This window comes from Notechis scutatus, chromosome 3 (genome assembly GCF_049901735.1).
Source record: "Notechis scutatus isolate UNSWTSFEM ecotype Mainland chromosome 3, rNotScu1.2, whole genome shotgun sequence".
In the NCBI taxonomy this organism is placed as follows: domain Eukaryota; kingdom Metazoa; phylum Chordata; class Lepidosauria; order Squamata; family Elapidae; genus Notechis; species Notechis scutatus.
Genome location: NC_142011.1, coordinates 126,150,532 through 126,167,008, shown reverse-complemented (window position 1 = coordinate 126,167,008; position 16,477 = coordinate 126,150,532). Strand labels below are relative to the sequence as shown.

Sequence of the window (16,477 nt, the reverse complement as noted above, 5' to 3'; positions counted from 1 at the left end):
AAAGTTTATCTTCTAGCAGTTTTCTCTTGTTTTATTCCCCCAGCCCCAATGAGTAGCATAACAAAAGTAGTGCAGAAATCACCAGCATATGAATCACTCCCTAGTCACGCATATTTTTCCTGAACAAAGTGATTCAGCTTTTCAGAATTTAGTACCTAACTGAATCAGTGTCCTACTTTCTACCCAGGATCACGAAAACTTCAAGTTTGGCTACAACAAAGAAGACTCTAAAAAGAGTTCAGAGAAGAACAACAAAGATGATTTGGGGAGTGGAGGCAAAAACTTATAAAAAATGGTTGCAGAAATTGGGTATGTCTAGTGCAGGCCCAGTTTAGCAAAGAAGGGGGAAAGTCATGTGATGCAGCCATGACGACATGAGTTTGACAGCCCTGGTCTAGTATAATAAAGAGAAAGACTAGAGATGACACGACAGAAATATCTAAGGGGCAGCCACAAAGAAACCTATTCTCTAAAGCAGTGATCCCCAACCTTTCTTATGCCGCGGCCCGGTATCCCCAACCTTTTTTATGGCGCGGCCCGGTACCAGCATTAGCTGGGCGCCGCCATCTTTTTGATGAAAAAGTGCTTCCAGTGAGCTTTCTACCGGAAAAGCTCACCGGAAGCACTTTTCATCAAAAGATGGCGGCGCCCAGCTAAACCAGCGGCCCGGTAGGACTTGTTCCACAGACCGGTACCGGTCCGCGGACCGGTGGTTGGTGACCCCTGCTCTAAAGCACCTGAAGGCAGAACAAGAAGAAACAGATGGAAACTTATCAAGGAGAGATCCAACCTGGTGCTAAGGAGAAATTTCCTGACAATGAGAACAATTAATTAGTGGAATGACTTGCTTTCCAGAAGTTGTGGGTGGCTCCAGAATTTTATTTTTAATGTGTGCCAGTGTGCCCACAGTAAAAAATGACAATAAAATTATTTTATTTTATCTTATCCCCACTGGAGGTTTTTAAGAAGAGATTGGATAGCCAATTGCCATTCATTTTTGTTTAGGGCAGGGGTGTCAAACTTGTGTTGTCACGTTATCATCACGTGACATATTGCGACATTTCCCCCCCTTCATGAAATGGGGAGTGGGGGTGGCCAGCACGTGACACATGCAACCTGTGGCTCACGAGTTTGACACCCCTGGTATAGGGTCTCTTGTTTGAGCAGAGGGTTGGACAACCAGAAGGCCTCCAAGATCACTTCTAACTCTGTTATTCTGTTATTCTTAATATTACATATAAACAAACATAAGAATACACTTTGTTCTACATTCATTTTTGTTACATGTTATTGTTTGCTCTAACAATCTTCTCTGTTCTTTTCACAATGTTCTTGTCATTTAAAAATCGGAAGCCAAGAATGGATTGTGCATTTCCATCATTAGGACAAATTCTTCTCCCCGTCTTCATAACTATGGTTAACAGTTATTTTGGTACTTTAAAGCAGGATTCCCATATATATATATAATTGAAGCTGAAATATTATTTTCTATTCTTAGTTCACTTGGAATCTCAAGCAGGCAAAATTGTGCTAACAGTGTCATGGAGAATCATAGCTTTGTAAGAAAAGGAGACAATATTACATGGCTAGATGGGGCTCCAAGGAGAGGATCTGGGATCATACAGGCCACACTTCTTTCTTAACTGAAATTTAAAGAAAATTGGAATTTTATTTGTAAGGAAAAGGGATAGGGTTGAAGAGAATGCTGTGGTAAATAATAGTAAGTTGAAATTGATTTTACTTATTAACAACTGCATCAAATACTGCCTTATTATATTATTGTAATTTTTCCTTGGCACTTCCTTGAAATAGAGCATAATAATCAATTTTACAAAACAAATATTTGTAGCCTAGTTTGAAGTATATATCAGATGACCCACAAATGTCAACACAGAGACTACAATTCAGTCTAGCCACCAAACCAATGCAACATTAAGGAATTTAACTATGGTTTAGGGCAGGGGCAGGCAACTTTTTTGGCTTAGTAGGGGGAAATGCACTTTTACAACACATATTTTTGTCTCTTATAGCCACAGGGAAGAGATTTGCAGGAATGCAATGATGTCATGGAATAAGCAGGATAAACTATTCTTTTACCCTTTCCCCCCTCCCCCAAATCAGAAATGTTACTGCTACATTTTTAGCAGACTGGTTTTATAGTGCTTTGGGGCTGCAATATTGATAAATCATGATCAAGTCAGGATTCAAAGCTATGGTCAGAAATTTATTACAAACCATGATTTGGACATATTAAGAATTAGTATTGTGTTTGAACTCTTAGTTCATTACCACTCTTGCTTTCTCTCTAATAACCCACTCTAAGTGATAAATAGTTCTGAATTGTAGGTTTGGAATTTCAATTACTATGCTACATTCGAAACAGGTGATCCTTGCTTACCAACCATTCACTCATTCAGTGACTACAGTTACAATGACACTGAGCAAGTGGTACTGGTCCTATAAGTTATGTCCATCACAGTGTCCCCACAGTCACATAATTGCGACCCAGATGCTCAGCCACCAGTTCATGATTACATTGTCACAGCATCCTGCAGTCATGCGATCACCATATGGAAACTTCACTGTCCAACAAGCAAACTGAAAATCAGAAAGCCACCAAGAGGATACAAATGGTGACCATGTGACATTGTGTTTAAAAATGACACATAATTCTCTTAACAATGGCAACCAAAAGCTGCTGGAGATGCCATTGCTAAAAAGTATGGTTACATGATGTTGTACTTTGCAACTGTGCTGCTTAGCAACGGAAATTAAGGTCCCAATTAATGTCATTAACCAACCAGGGACTAAAGCACATCAGGTATCAGTTAGCCAGACTGAATCTCTGATGCCTCAAGCACTGGGATGTTAAACTGGGTAACTACGGGATTATTTGTTCAACTAGTATAACATAGTGTTTTCATGTTTTCCAAGCTAGCTAGGTTTCTAACTTTTAAGATCTTATTGGCACTAGAATTGAACTGGAAAACTGAAAATTCACAATGAGCAATAAGCTGTTACCTGGGCTATATCAGCTTTGCACATTTTTAAAAAACATTTGGGTGCATTTTTGTGTTGTTTGGACTGGCCGAGTAAGTTTGTTCAAGCAAGGATTAATTTCAGAGTAATAAAACTAAGTTATACTTCAAAGACTCAATACATTTTGGAATATGAGCATAAAATACTGCTACTGGAAATACATTTAATGTTAATGTTATTGGAAAAGATCCATATAGATGTTTCCAAGAAATATAAAGCAAAGTGCTAATAATTCCCTAATGTAGTTTCTAAGGAAGTAAAGTTCATATTCAGAAGCATTAACCATATGGGCAATAGTTATTTCTCTCCGCATGTGTGGACATACCTTTTAGATTGGGCATTCTTCCTATATGAAATGGGGGGGGGAATGGCGGGGGGGCTGGCCGTTAGGAAGTACTTTTGTTGCATACCCGGATATGGTGCTACCTGCATTGACCTCGGTATTGGTGCGGCACTTCGTATCGGGAAACCTTCTGCCAACCGTTGGTTTCCCTTCTCCCCGTGCTGCTGCGGCATTTAGAGCAATGCCGCAGTGTTTGGCGCAGCCACGCGCGGCCAGCCAGGGCTCCTCCCTGCAACCGGAGCCCAGTGGAGACACTCGGCTTCAGGCGTTCCTGTCGCCGCCTTCCCTTTGCCTTCAAAGGCAAAGCCAATTCTTTTAAAAACAACGCCCTACTACCAGTATGACAAAGCCTCCCCTGCCCGAGAGGGCAGCTCAACCCCACGTGGGGAGGTGAATCTCCCGGGACCACAATGCAGGATCGGCCCACCCCGGGAGTAGCGCCCAGCCGCCATCCCTGTCTGGCGCTGGGCAGAACACGAAGAGCTTCACCTGGGGCGCCCAGCGCAGCTGACAGGCAGGCCCTCCTGCCCGGCGGCAGAGCTCTCACCAAGGCAGTGAGCGCCTCCCCACCGGACCCTCCGCTCATCCCACCAGGGCCACGCCGTAGCCATGCGGGCTGGGCAGAGCCGGGAAAGCGAGCTGCGGGTGCATGTCCGCCTGCCAACCGAAAGAGACGGGCCAACCTGAGCTTGGCTTCCTTCCCAAGTCCCTCCAACCCGAACCCAAAGGGGCCACCAGGAAAGGCTGCCCGAGGCAATGATAGCGCCCACCCATCCGCAGACAGAGAGGCAAGGCAACGGCAGCACTGCTTCCCTGGCCGGCAGGTTGAGCAGAGAGAGCCGAAGTGGCCCGTCCTTTCCACCCCTCGCCCAGCCCATCCCCGTCCCCACGCATCTCCAAATGTGCCGGCAGCTCCAAACGCTGCAGCGGCACGGGCATCAGGCAGAGGCGCTCACTCGGCGGGGCTCAGCTCGGAGGACGTGGTGCAGGCCGTCGCCTTGCCTCCCTGTCCATGGATGGGTGGATGCTATCACTGCCTCGGCCAGCCTTCAAAGGCTTTGCCTTCGAAGGCGAAGGGAAGGCGGCAACAGGAGCGCCTGAAGCCGAGTGTCTCCACCGGGCTCCGGTTGCAGGGAGGAGCCCTGGCTGGCCGTGCATGGCTGCGCCAAATGCCACAGCATTGCTCTAAACGCCGTGGCAGCATGGGGAGAAGGGAAAGCAATGGTGGCAGAAGGTTTCCCGATACGAAGTGCCCCACCAACGCCAAGGTCAACATCCAAGCCGTCGCTGCCCGCCCGCCTGAGGATGCAAGGGGGGGGGGAATGAAGTCACCCCCGAAAAGACGGCCTAGCCATTTTTTCAGGGGTCAAAAAAAATAAGGCCCAGCCTTATTTTGTGAGAAACACGGTATATATATATGTGTGTGTGTGTGTGTGTGTGTGTGTGTGTATATTTTGGCTTTCTAGAGCTACTGCTAGAACTAGCACTACAACTAAAGGAAAAAGGTACAATTTTGATGCCATTTCTAAGATTTTGGCATGATTTTCTATTCATCCTATCTCTGGAGATGACCATAATTGAACTTTGGATGTTTGCGATGCGTGAAAAAATGCGGCCACCAACCATGTGAGACACACCTTTGGCCAGAAAAAAATCAGTAATAAAAAATACCATCATAAAAACATATAGGCAGTCCTCAACTTACAATAATTCATTTAGTGACTGTTTGAAGTTACAACGGTACTGGAAAAAAGTGACTTATTACTGTTTTTCACACTTATGAATGTTGCAGCATCCACCTGATCATGTGATCAAAATTCAAACGCTTGGCCACTGACTCATATTTATTGTGGTTGCAGTGTCCCAGGGGTAATGTGATCGCCTTTTGCGACCTTCTGACAAGCAAACTCAATGAGGAACCCCGATTCACTTAACAACATTGTTACTAACTTAACAACTGCAGTGATTCACTTAATAAGTGTGGTAAGAAAGAGCAAAATAGGGCAAAATAAGTGAATTTTCACTTAAAAACTGTCTCACTTCGCAACAGAAAATGTTGGGCTCAATTGTGAACGTTAAGTCGAGGATTACCTCTCGAACAACAAAAGGCAGGCGCCCAATCCAACGACTGCATTACATCCGTCCATCTATACAATCCCCTTGGCTCTAATCTTACTATCCCAGCATCTGCAGGTAAAGCTAGCTTCTAATGCTTCTATTCTGGAAGATAAGAGGGTAGGAGCCTGCCAAAGCTTTAGGGGAAGGGTGTGCATAATGGAGGAGCTATTGAAGAAAAGCACATGTCAGAGTTCCCACTAGATTGATTAGGTATGTATGTTTGCATTTATGTATGTATTATCCCACCTTTATTTTTACAAATAACTCAAGGCAGCGAATATATCTAACACACCTTTCTCCTCCTATTGTCTCTACAACAATCCTGTGAAGTGGGTTGGGCTGAGAATGAGTAGCCACAGTAACCCACAGCTGGCTTTCATGGCTAAGACAGGCCTTGAACTCATGGTCTCCCACTTTCTAGCTTTGCAGTATTCTATGTCTATGGGACACATGGAGAAAGAAATCAGAAACAGGCCCATTTTATCCAGTTTAGCGAGACAGGTAAATAACCTAAGAGAGTGGTGGCCACATGCATAATCTGATCCTCGATTTATGACAATTGGGTTTGAGATTTCGGTAGTTGAGGAAAGGATCATTAAGCAAAATGTTATGTGACTAATCATGTGACTGCTTCACTCAACAATTGAAATTACTGGTTATGTTCATTAAGCAATTATATTAGTCACAGGCATGATATTCCCCTCTGAAAAAAATCGGGGCTGGCCAAAAGAGACCCCCCCACCGTGCACCAAGAAATCGCTGCCCAGCTCCTTTTCCTGCCGCTCAGCGGCCTCCGCTCCGCACCGCCCGCCCGGCCGCCGGCCGCCGCACCGCCCGCCCGGCTCGCTCGCACCGCCCGCCCGCCCCGGCTCCGCTCAGGTATCCGGCTGGGGCTGTCAGGAGTTGCTACGCTGGCATGGCTCACTGGCTCCAGTCCCGTGTTGCCTCGGGAAGGGAAAGGCAAAACCAGGAGCCGCTGCTGCCGTTGCAAAGCGCCGCCGCGGCTCTTCCTTTTTGCCTTTCCCTTCCTGAGGCAACGCGGGACTGGAGCCATGCAGAGCTGCGCCAGCGGTAGCAACTCCTGACTCGGGGCCTCCGAGGGGAGGGGAAGGAGGAGAAGAAGGGGGGGAAAGGGGGGGCGATTCCCAAAAAAATCAGAATTCCGATTTTAATCGGAAGAATATCATGTCTGTAGTCATTAAGTGGACAGAATCTCAGGAGGGTCAGGGAGACCTTCACTCAGGTACTGAAAATCCTCCCTTTTGAAATCTAAGAAGGGTTTCAGTCCATGAGCAGAGATACTTGGGCAAGGTCTGCACCTGTCTTCCCCCACCCTGGAGAGCCCCTCCCCCTAACTCTCTTTGTCTTTCTGCACTGACTCCCTGATCTCTTATTGGATTTCGGTTCCCTCCTGTCTCTGAGGCTGAGGGAAAGACCTGCTTGCCAAAGGAGTTCTCCTTCATTGCACAGAAGGAAACTCCTTCAGCAGAGTTCAGGAAGAGGGTTGAAATCTTCAGGATTTCCAGCAGTCCCTATCGATGAAAAGGAGTTCTCTCAGACAGCAGCAGTAGCTTGCAATTTTTCCTGCTGGCTTACCTATTGACTTCTGGGGAAGCCAGCGGGGAAAATTGCAAATGGTGATCATATGATTATGGAGTTCTTGGTAACCAGTCATAAGTGGAAACAGGATGCAAAACTCCCAGATTACGATCAGGTGACTACAAGGGTAGTGATGTGACATTTTGCAAAGGCCATTTGTGTTATGGGCTGTATGGGCTATAGAGCACCCTTTCTGAGGCCGTCATAATTCCAGGCCATTGTTAAAGAAAGCTAAAAATTGTCTGTATTCAAACAGGATTCATATTTTATCACAGACTCTGCAAACCATTTTATTAAAAATCAGACCTGTTGGCAAAACCTTTTTCCCCCCCGTTTGATTACTGGAGTCTAAGCAAAACTGAATGCAGACATGTGGTCTGTCAGAATTTAGCATCAGCTTGAGAATTCTCATGTTAAGCAAGCATCTTGACCCATTTCACATGGGCAAAAGGCAGGAATTAATGAAAAGGTGAGAGTGTAATTCATGTTCCTCAATCTGCAACTGATCATGGTGTTCCAACAGCACAACCTAAAAAGCTTTTATGCACGTTCTAGTTCCACAAAAGAAGATCCCATGTGTAGGTTATGGTCATGCTACAAAACTCTCAGTGTGCCTGCTAGCCCCTCATCTTAGATAGCAAGTTGCCAGCTTAGACATTTGAGCCAACACTTTCCTGCGGAGAGGTATGCAATTTAAGAGATAGCAAAAAAAGATTTGCCTAACCTCCTGTCTGTCCAGGTAGAAGATATCTTTTTCTTTTGGGGGGGAAAAACACACACACAATGAGAACTCTGTGACAAAAGGAAGAAGAAAGTTTGTGCTGATGGAAAGAAGAAAGAGAGCTAAAATTCTCCTCCAAACCCTGACAGTTGAAATTTTCAGAAAGAGGCATTTTTCAAATAATGAAATCCCACAAAGATTGTATCAGTTTCAAAATGAATCTAGTCTCCAAAGGAATGGGGAAATGTTAACTAAATACTGTATTAAAGGCAGGTCCCTTTGTGATGGTTTAAGCAGCTCTATATTTTATGTCCTTTGGCCTCATTACATGTGACAACTTAAAAGTTAACAATAATTTTTAACGTTCTTTTTCTTGCTTTGTTTCAAGAGAAGTACAGTTCCACTGATACTTTGTGAGACTTATCTCCCTGTCTTATCTCTGTCTTCCAGGAAGGCAGGAGGTAGAACAGAGTCATGTGGACTTAGAGGGCTTCTGGAAGAGCTGGTTTGACATCTCCATCAGCCTGGGGTCAACCCTATTGTTGCTCCATGAAAAGCCAGAAAGGCCATTGTTTCTTTGCTTATTTGCTAGATATACATCCCCGCAGGCACTCAAGGAACTATAAACACCATACCCACCTCCCATTTTTCATTACAGTAACAATCTGTCAAAGCTAAGAGAATATAACTCAGTCAGCTTCTATGGCTGACGTAGAGTTAAACTCAAGTCTCCCTTATCTAACCTCTTTACTCATATCCTCCTATTGCATTGCCCTGAAACTATACCCTGTTCACTCCATTTCCATATAATTTAGTTCTTATGATGACTCCTCTGTTACAAAATGATCCAAATTAAGCCGAAAAGCAAAAAACTCAGCTTCTGTCAGCCAAGCATAGTTAAAAACAATTTAGATGATCTAATAGCAATCCCTGGTACCTTACCAATAAATATTCACATGAACGAAACATCTGTTTTTTTATTTATCTCAGCTACTTTGATATCTACATTCTTTGTAGATACTTTGACTCATAGATATCACCACACTATACACACAACAAATTTATTCTATTTCAAAATGAGCCATTTGAGTTAATCTATAAAATGTATATTAAAATACAATTTAAGCATGCTCATGAAAGACAAGACAGGACAACCAAGGCAGTCAAGTAAACATCCTTTGATATAACTCCCCTAACTCAAGGGGAAAAAATGGCCTTTCCTTTAAGTTCAAGCAAGTAAAGTTCGTCTTAATTCATATTTGGCATGTCATAGAAAAGTGATTCTCATCTATCCATACATTATCCTATCATTTGCTCTATCCAGGAATCTGATTTGCATAATATTTGGGTGAATGTGGGTTTCACTTGAAGCCTCTCAGGATATTCCATTTGAAACTTCACCAAAACAAAAAACAAAAAAAAAGGTGCTGCCCATAAACCACTAGAGCAGTGGTCCCCAACCTTTTTTGTACCAGGGACCAGTTTCACACAGGAACACTTTTTCAAGGACCGGTTAGGGTTTGTTTGTTTGTTTGTTTATTATTTTATTTATTATTTATTTATTTATTTATTTATTATTTTATTTACTATTACACTATCAACTCACCAAAATTAACCAATGTTGGAGGATTACTAAAAATGTGTATAAATGCAAGACTAGACTCCAATAAAGTCATCATGATTCAATTGATCATGATCAAACAAAAATATATGTTTGGCAAAAATATGTTTTCTCCAAAAGCGTTTTGTAAGGTAATAATCCGCAATTCAGATTTTACATTTAGGATGGGTTTGATCTCCCATATGGTCTTCAGCTTTCCACAATCTCAACAATTGTAAGGTGTGTGGGGAATTCAGAGAGTCCAAGTCCACACATTTTAAAGTTGTTGAGGTTCAGAAATCCAGGCATATAAGGAATTCCGGGGATTTATTCCAAATACCTGGAGATCCCACTTCTTTCCAGATCTCTCTCGCCCCATTTCGCTGCAACCCCTTGGCAAGCAGAGCATTGTCTAGAATTCTTCCAGCTGAAATAAGACTTTCAATTACCTGGGAATAAATCCATATTAAACCAGTCAAACTTTTAGTAGATATTCACTGTGTAGCTTGGCTAAAGCAACATTCTGCCCTGTGTGTTTTAGGATTCTTGTCTTTCGCTCTCTTCTCCTCTCCCGGTTGTTTCGGGCGGCGACTGCCTTCGCCTCCGCCCAGTGCCTTTTGTCGCGCACCCTCATCCTCCCCTGGCTGACAGCTCCGCCACCGCCGAGCCATGGCCCCAGCGCCCCTCCGGCACCCCGGACAAGCGCAGGGTTGCTTTCGGGGGCTCCCGTGAGGGGTCTGGATCAGGATCTGAGCCCCTTCATTCCACCCTACTCCAGCTTTTGGCTCACATGCCTCTCTCTCGCTTTCGCTCTCGCTCCCTTTCCCCAGGCGGAAAGAGGCGCTTCGTGGCGGAGCCGCTGAGGCGAGCTTTCTCCCCACCCCGCGTTCCTTTCTCCCTCTGGCCGCTGACTGGCGCTGCTGAGGGCAGACTTCCCTTTGGCCAGAGACATCATTTTTTTCACAGCCAAACAGATAGAAATACGGCCAGATTTCTCGTATTTGGCCGGAAAAACGGCCAGATGGCAACCCTGTTCAACGTCCCCTTTTTCTCCATCCACGCACGGCATGGAGCTGACGTTTTTGGTCGAGGCTGAGGGACGGCGTCAAAACCAGCACTTGATTCAGCACGTCGAAACAAGATGGCGCCCAAGCAAAGTAGGCGGCCCGGTCCAAAATGATCCATGGACCGGTACCGGTCCGGGGACCGGCGGTTGGGGGCCCTTGCACTAGAGGAACAGCCCTCAACCTTTGGTGTGCCAAGGATCACTTCCGTGGAGGAAGGTTTTTCCAGTCTCTCTCTCTCTCTCTCTCTCTCTCTTTCTCCCCCTCCCTCCCTCTCTCTCTCTCTGTGGTTCTGTGCGCTGCCTGGATCCTATGCATGTGCAGATGGAGCTTTGCTTGCTTGCGTGGCCCAGTTTGTGGTGCTTCACGCACCAGTATTAGTCCATGGCATGGTGGGATTAAAAAAAAATTACTACCGGTTCTGTGGGCGTGGCTTGGTGGGCATGGCAGGGGAAGGATACTGTAAAATCTCTAGTCAGAGATGGTATTTGCCGGTTCTCTGAACTACTCAAAATTTCAACTACCGGTTCTCCAGAACTGGTCAGAACCTACTGAACACCACCTCTGGTCCATGGCCTGTGATAAAATACTAGAGTACCTTTAAATTAACTGCAAAATTTGCTCTAAAATGACAGAACCTAGATACTGGGACAACAAATGAACACATGGCCTTTATTAGATAAACTTTATCTTAATTGATTCTGAAGCTCAGACATAATTAATAATTCTTAAACTTGAATGCCACTGAATGATTCTGCAAACTGAGGGTTGGCAGAATCAACAATATAATGTACGTGTCTGGATAAGTACACTTGTACTCGTGAAATACTTCAGCTATAAGTTAGAAAGTACATGGGAAGAAATAACCCTGGTGTTTGTAATAAAGCTTATTAACATTTGTTTCTGAACAATGGGGTGTGATGCAAATCACAACTGTGATTTCCCTATAAATGTTATCAATTTTAATCTAACATATTGGTTACAATGTATCTTAGAGACTATCAAATTCCTCCTCAGCTACAGACTTACTGGTTGTTTTTAAGTTAGTTTTTCTCTCTCAGCTCAATGTATTACAGTATGTTCTGAGGATCAAAATAGAGGTAATCTTCATGGGCACCACTTTACGCTTACAGGCAAAAAAGACAGATTTACAAATGCAATAAATAAATCAGTGAATGATTTATATCAACTGAAATAAAACACATACATGTGCTTTTGAGCTGAGCTGTCTGGACTAGTCCCCCAGTTTTCTAGGCAAGGTTTCAGAAGTATTTTACCACTGCCTTCTTCCAGGGTCTGAGAGAGAGTGAATGGCCTCAGGTCACTGAGGTAGCTTCATATCGAAGGCAGGACTAAAATTCACAGTGCCCTGATTTCTAGCCCAGTGTCGTAACTACTACACCATACTGGCTCTTGTTATTATCAAGATTATTTAAAAAAACCAATTAAGGGGACGTTTCAAATGACTTAAATGATTAACACTAAACACATTGCTCCCTTGCTGTTCAAAGCGAGAAATACGGCCAACCTGAGGGGTGCAGATGATGAGGAAGCAGCTACTCAGCCTCCCGTGGAGTCGGATGTCCTCTTCGACGAACCGGTGGTGAGGAAGGAGGTGGTCCCATCTCCCAGGCTCTTTCTGAAGGTCGTTCAGAAACAGCTGGAGTCACCTGCCTCAGGGCCCAATCCCCTGTCTTCAGACCGCAGGTTTTTTAATGTCGGTCCCGAGCTCACCAAGACCCTTCAGGTGCCCTCAGTTGATGCACCTGTGGCAGCTTTGGCTTCCACCTTGTCAGCTCCTTCAGATCCGGAAGATGTCCTCAAGGCGGAGGGAAAGTGAATCGAACAGTCTCTCCAGAGGTGGCTGCCTGGGCGGTCAAAGCATCTACAGCAGCTTTGTTCTTTACCAGGATGTCGCTTAAATGGTTGAAGCAGTTGCAAGAGGATTCCAGCGGTAGATATCTGGGCCCATCGGGACCTCAATAAGATTGTGGCTGAGACTGAATTCACGGCAGATGCCACCCTTCATGGGGCCAGGTTTGCCACCAAAGCTATTGCTTCTTCGGTTGCAGCCAAACACATGTGCTGGTTGCATAATTGGCAGGCTGATGGAAGAAGGAAATGGAAGCTGGCCTCAACTCCTGTTCAAGGAGATAAACTCTTTGGGGAAGGCTTGGAACCGTTCCTGGTCGAAACCAAAGATAAGAGGAAAGTGCTTCCATCCCTTTTCAAGAGAGCAGAACATTGGCCCACTCCATAGTTCAAGCGTCCTTCGTTCAGAGGTGAATCTAGTTCCAGCTTCCAGCGTAAAGTCAAAGCCCCATACCAATGTTCTGAGCCTCCTCCAGATCATTCAGGCAAAGGCAGACAGCAGTTCTCGGCCAAACGGCCCTTTTAAGGAGCAGGAAGTCACCCGTACCATCGCCAACACTTGCATGGCTCTATCTTTCCCCATTGGAGGTCAATTAGTTTTGTTTGCTGACAAATGGGAAGAGATAACTTCTGATGCCTGGGTGTTAAGTACTGTAAGATCGGGTCTTTCACTTGAGTTCTCCTCCACTCCTCCATTGTTTTTCATCTCCTGCACGATTTCTAGGGATTCAGTGAGAAGGGGGCTCATGGAGTCAGCTATCCAGCACTTGCTGGAACTCAGAGACATCCAAAGAGTCCTCGTGGATCAACAGGGGACGGGTTTTTACTCCAGAATATTCGTTATCCCCAAGGCCTCGGGGGTGGAGGTGGAGAACAATTCCTGATTTTAAAAGGCTCAATAAATTCATAGTTTATAGGCATTTTAAAATGCATTCTCCTTCTGGACAGCGTTAGGCAGGGGGACTTCCTCACATCCATTGACTTGATGGAAGCTTACTTACATATTCCTATCTGTCCTCCCCATAGGAAGTTCTTAAGGTTTTCTTATCAGGGGTAGCACTTCCAATATAGGGCTCTCCCCTTTTGGATTATTCCACCCCTAGAATTTTCACCAAGGTTTTGGCTCCCCTGGCAGCGCTTCTTCGTTCCTTCCTGGTGCAGCTGCAATGTTATTTAGACAATATTTTGATACTTCTTCTTTTCAAAGGGCTCAGCGGGACCTGCAGACCACCATCTCGGCTCTACAGGATCTTGGTTTCTCTATTAACATTAAAAAGAGCCAATTTAATCCTTCAACTAGTCTGCTTCATTTGGGGGCCATCATTGACACGGGAGTTTGTCAGGTTTTCCTTTCACAGGGAAGGCAAAACAGCCTGCAGGGATTGGCTAAAAGTATACGATGTAAAAGTTCTACCCCTTTAGCTTATCTCTCCCAACTTTTGGGTAAGATGATTTCTTATATTGGTATTGTTCCCTGGGCCAGGCTTCATGCCAGGGCCCTTCAGTGGTTTCTATTGCCTCATCAGAAGGCCGGTAAGAGTCAATCTTTAATGAAGGTGAGGTTGACTGCTTGGTTGACCACAAATGCTGCTTTCTTTTCATTGGTGGCTCTCCAGAGCCATTTCCAAGGGCCAGTCCTTCAAGGTGGAGGACAGACTCATCCTCATGACTGATGCCTCCTTATCATGTTTGGGAGCTCACCTGGCTTCTCACATAGCCCAAGGCTTATGTTCTGCTGAGGAACAAGTACAAAACATAAATTGGTTGGAGCTAAGAGTAGTCTGTTTAGCCCTTAGAAAATTTACTCAACAGGTCTCTGGCACTCATGTTCTTATCATGACTGACAATGTAGCCACAAAAGCCCATATTAACAGACAGTGGGGCTCCATGTCCAAGTCCCTTATGGCAGAAGCGGAGGCTTTGGGCTGATGGGCAGAGCATCACCTTCTGTCCATCCGGGCAGAGCATATTTCTGGCTCGGATAATGTGCAGGCAGACTGGCTCAGCAGAGCTACCATTGACCACACGGAATGGAGTCTGCACCCTTCGCTCTTTCTACAAATTACTCAGAGAGTCAGGCTTCTGATATTAGATTTCTTTGCTATTCCTCTCAATGCTCAATTACCCAGGTTCTTTACTAAATTTGCCACTCCTGGGTGGAAGGGACCAATGCTTTATGCAGTAAGTGGCCACCAGGTTTGTTATACGCCTTCCCTCCATTGCCTTTGCTGGTGGCTGTGGTTCCAAAAGATTTTGATAGAAAGAGCTGAAATTGTATTAGTGGCACCTTATTGGCCTCGGCATCCTTGGTTTGCTGATTTAATGGGTCTCTCAGTAGCCCATCCTTGACGGATTCCTGAAGAGGATGTCTCTCTCCTCCAGGGGACCCTGAGTCATTCAGAGCCCCAGTGGCTACATCTGACAGTTTGGCGATTGAGTGGAACATGCTAAAAATGCGCCCATCTCTCCAACAAAGTAATCAGGACCATTCAGGCCTCCAGGAGACCCTCAACCATCTGTATCTATGATACTACCTGGCAAGCTTTTTTCTAATTGGTGCTCCAAATCAAACATTCAGTCTTTACAGGCCTCTGTGGCAAACGTTTTGGAATTTTTACAGGTGGGTCTGGATAGAGGCCTTTCTCCCAACACCACCGTCAGGTGGCGGCTATTTCTTTGGTGTTGACTTGTGGCAAATTGGAGTCCTTGGCACAGCATCCTACACTCCAAAAGTTTCTCAAAGGGGTGGTCAACCTTTGCCCTTCGGTGGTACACAGGTACCCTACATGGGATCTGTCCAGGGTTTTGCAGTCCTTTACGAAGGCTCCATTTAAGCCTCTCTGACAGGCTAGTCTGAACCTTCTTACCCTGAAAGTAGCCTTCTTGGTGGCAGTTGCTTCAGCTAGAAGAATATCTGAGTTGGTCACCCTCTCAGTTCACCCTGATTTCTGTATCTTTCACCCTCATCGGGTAGTTTTGTGGTTGGACCCAGCATTTATCCTCAAGGTCAATACCTTGTTCCACAGGTCTCAAGAGCTGGTGCATGACTTGGAAAAGGCTTGGCACACCTTAAATGTGTGTAGGGTACTGGAGGTCTATAAAAAAAGGACATCTGAATTCCATAGAATGGAATCCCCTTTTTGTTCCTTCTAACTTCCATGTTGGGAGGAAAAGTGACTCCATCCACAGTCAGCAGGTGGATCAAGGCATGTATAGCCAGGGCATACTTGAGTCGGTCCCTCCCGGTACCCAGAGGCATTACGGCGCATTCCACTCGCAGCGCTGCGACAACTGCAGCCGGGGCAATGTAAGCTTCAGTTGAAGAAGTCTGCAAGGCAGCCATGTGGACTTTCCCATCTCCTTTCATTCGCCATTACTGGCTGGACACCTTTGCTTCAGTGGATGCGGCGTTTGGCAGATGGGTTCTGCAATGAGTAGTCATGGAGCATGGGGACCAGGACCAGTCTTAATCCCTCCCACGGACAATCCAGCTTTGGTATGTCCCACTCCTGACCTGTCGCAGCCTTACAAGGGAGAATGGGCGTTGTCTTACCTGAATGCCTGTTCTCCTTGTAGGCAAGACAGGTCAGCCCCACCCTGATAGAACTGGTCCTTAAAGTGGGCCAATGGGAGAGGGGAACCAATAACGGTCTCTTTTGATTTTTGTTTTTCTCAGAGACAGTCCTGTCTGTCGTGATGACTTCCAGAAAGCTGGGAGGAGCCACCCAGAGTGGGAGGACATAGGCTAATAAGCCTTTTAGACAGACTCAGTCCAAGCAGCTAGGACTCCTGACCTGTCTTGCCTACAAGGAGAACAGGCGTTCAGGTAAGACAACCCCCATTTCTCTCAGAATATCATTTCCCAGTAATATTCATCTTCTGTTATAAGAGGCATCCTCAGTTATATGTCTTCTTTGGCATGTTATTTACCTTCCTTAGAACTATTTTTATTTATGTTGGCTTATATGTAGCATTATTTATATTAAAATTATTGTAGCTGTCCACTATAGAAAACTTTTATTTTTCCCCTTTCTCCGTCTCCTTATAAATGAAACAGCCAACATAGAGAACAATGACGGCACTAATAAAGGGGTAAACTCAAGAATACAAATCTCAGCAAT

At 45.2% G+C, this 16,477-nt stretch overlaps 1 protein-coding gene across 1 annotated transcript in view; it reads right to left on the bottom strand.

Annotated features, from left to right (window-relative positions):
* Positions 1–16,477, bottom strand: part of TRIO (trio Rho guanine nucleotide exchange factor) — a 267,208-nt gene that overhangs the window by 243,887 nt on the left and 6,844 nt on the right. The gene's annotated exons all lie outside the window — the stretch shown is intronic.